A 3,034-nucleotide genomic window follows, 5' to 3' on the forward strand; every position below is an offset into this window, starting at 1 on the left:
TACTTCTTCATTAATCTGAGGGTGGCAAGGGCAGTTCCCTTGGGAGCTTTGTCAAGGGAGGTATGGACCTGTTGCTGGCCCAAAGACACCTATAGGAAGTGGCTAGAGACTCCGGTTGGGGAGGTCCTGCCCAGTAAGGAGGAATGGGATCAGGACCCATTTTAAAAAGCAGTCTGGCCACGTTTTTGTAGAGCAGCTTTTCTGTGTGGCACTGGGGGTCCACTTCAGTGCCCAGTCACCCCAGACACTCCAAAGCCCAAAGGCTGGAATAGCTAAGTCACCCAAACAGTAAAGATGGTGGACTTCCCCTCCCTCTGGGAGTGCCATGTCAGGAGTAATTCAGATCTCCGTTGGTTTGAGTGCTTAGGTGGGGTGGCTTGAGTCCTGAGTTGGGAGGTCCTGCTCAGTAAGGAGGAACAGGATTGGGCACCTGCTTAAAGCAGCAGTCTGGCCACATTTTGGTAGAGTGGCTGTACTGTTCAGAAGGGAGATCCCTTCTGCCCCAGGTCAGCTCAGACTCTCCAAAGCCTGAGGCTGGAATGACTAAGGTGCCTGAACAGCAATGATGGCGGCCCACCCCAACCCCAGGGAGCTCCTTCTTAGGGAGGTGCAATGCCACTACTGGTAGCTGCTGGAATTCCAAGTCAGTGGGTCTTATCTTGTGAGGTGCTGTGGAAGCGGGGTCCGTGGGCTGTTGCTGCTCAGCCCCCTGGATTCATCCTCTTTCCTAGAGGTATACACAGGAGTCTAACCTCCCACTTTGCTGGAGCTGCAGCTACATTTGCTAGAAAGCCTCAGCATCTAAGGCTGCAGGGTCTCCATGCATGCCTGAGCAGCTGCTATGCCAAGACTCCACCTAGTTCTGTCTGTCAAACTGAAGACTGAAGGCCCTGGTGGAGTGCGTTCACAAGGAGACCTCTTGACCAGCAAGTTGTAAAGATCTGTGGGAGAAGCATGGTTTCCCAGGGCTTCTCATTCACTCACTGCTTCCCTGGGCAGGGGGGAATCCCATGGCTCCATGTTGCTGCTAGGTGGGCCATTGTCCTTGTCTTGCTTTTGTTTGTTCTTTGTGGGTCAGGCTGTTTCCTTGATTAACCCCACTGCGAGTACCTGGATGTTTCATTTGAAGGTATTGTATTTATTCACCCCTTCTCTTCCTCTCCATGAGAGCCATGCACACTATCTGCTTCTATTCAGCCATCTTGGCCACTCCTTTTTTTTTTTTCTTTTTACTATGCAATAAGAAGCAATTCTTACAGCATTGGTCTATTTTTACTTTTATTTTTGGAAATTAAAAATTATTTATTATGTTATTTTTCACTATGGGCTACTTAGAAACTATATAGCATGTTTTTCCAAACTGTGTACTAAAATTCTTTAGTTTTTTAAAATTTTTAAATAGTAATTTTATTTAATATAAAAAATATAGAGCACTTCACAAATTTGTGTGTCATCCTTGTACAAGGGGCCATGATAATATTCTCTGTATTATTCCAATTTTAGTATTTGCTTCCAAATACTAAAATTGCTCGTTTTTTTAGTTTTTTTTTTTAATTTTTGTGGGTTCATAGTAGGTATATACATTTGTGGGGTACATGAGATGTTTTGATACAGGCATGCAATGTTAAATAATCACATCATGGAGAATGGAATATCCATTCCCTCTAGCATTTTTCCTTTGTGTTACAGACAATCTAATTACGCTTTTTAAGTTATTTTAAAATGTACAATTAATTTATTATTGACTATAGGCACCCTGTTATGATATCAAATAGTAGGTCTTATTCATTCTTTCTGTTTTTTAAAACCTATTAGCTATCCCAACCTCCCCTCTGCCACCATGTCCCCTTCCCAGCCTCTGGTAACGATTCTACTACTGCTCTATGTCCACAAGTTCAATTGTTTTGATTTTTACATTCCACAGATAAGCGAGAACATCCAACGTTTGTGCCTGGCTTATTTCACCTAACATAATGACCTCCAGTTCTATCCATGTTGCTGCAAATGAAAATGACAGGATCTCATTGTTTTTAATGGCTGAGTAGTACTCCATTATGTATATGTATCACATTTTCTTTATCCATTCATCTGTTAATGGACACTTAGGTTGCTTCCAAATCTTAGCTATTGTAAGCAGTGCTGGAAAAAACATAGGAGTGCAGATATCTCTTTGATATACTGTTTACTTTCTTTTGAGTATATACCCAGGAGTGGGATTGCGGGATCATATGGTAGCTCTATGTTCATTTCTGTGAGGAACCTCCAAACTGTTCTCCATAGTGATTGTACTAATTTACATTCCAACCAACAGTGTACGAGATTTCCCTTTTCTCCACATCCTCACCAGCATTTGTTATTGCCTGTCTTTAAGATAAAAGCCATTTTAACTAGGGTAAAAAGATACCTCATTATAGTTTCGATTTGCTGATGATCAATGATGTTGAGCGTATTTTCATACACCTGCTTGCCATTAGTCTGTCTCCTTTTGAGAAAGGTCTATTCAGATCTTTTGCCCATTTTTTTAATTGGATTGTTAGATTTTTTTCCTATAGAGTTATTTGAGCTCCTTATATATTCCGGTTATTAATCCCTTGTCAGATAGGTAGTTTGAAAATATTTTCTTCCATTCGGTGGGTTGTCTCTTCATTTTGTTGATAGTTTCCTTTGCTTTGCAGAAGCTTTTTAACTTGGTGTGATCCTATTTGTCCATTTTTGCTTTGGTTGCCTGTGCTTGTGGGGTATGCCTCAAGAAATTTTTGCCCAGAGCATTGTCCTGGAGAATTTCCCCAATATTTTCTTGTAGTAATTTCATAGTTTGAGGTCTTAGATATAAGTCTTTAACCCGTTTTGATTTTATTTTTGAATACGTTGAGACATAGGGTCCTAGTTTCATTATTCTGCGTATGGATATCCAGTTTTCCTAGCACCATTCAGTGAAGAGACTGTCTTTTCCCTAGTGTATGTTCCTGGCACCTTTGTAAAAAATGACTTCACTGTAGGTGTGATGATTTGTTTGTGGGTTCTTTATTCTGTT

The 3,034-nt window shown here is 41.2% G+C and overlaps 1 non-coding gene across 1 annotated transcript; it reads right to left on the reverse strand.

Annotated features, from left to right (window-relative positions):
• Positions 1–1,419: 1,419 nt before the first annotated feature.
• LOC116456374 (U6 spliceosomal RNA) lies at positions 1,420–1,526 on the reverse strand. The gene has a single exon (XR_004244616.1). It is a non-coding gene; the product is annotated as a U6 spliceosomal RNA (small nuclear RNA).
• Positions 1,527–3,034: the final 1,508 nt, after the last annotated feature.

The sequence above is a fragment of the Hylobates moloch genome, unplaced genomic scaffold (genome assembly GCF_009828535.3).
Source record: "Hylobates moloch isolate HMO894 unplaced genomic scaffold, HMol_V3 SCAFFOLD_16, whole genome shotgun sequence".
Taxonomy (NCBI): domain Eukaryota; kingdom Metazoa; phylum Chordata; class Mammalia; order Primates; family Hylobatidae; genus Hylobates; species Hylobates moloch.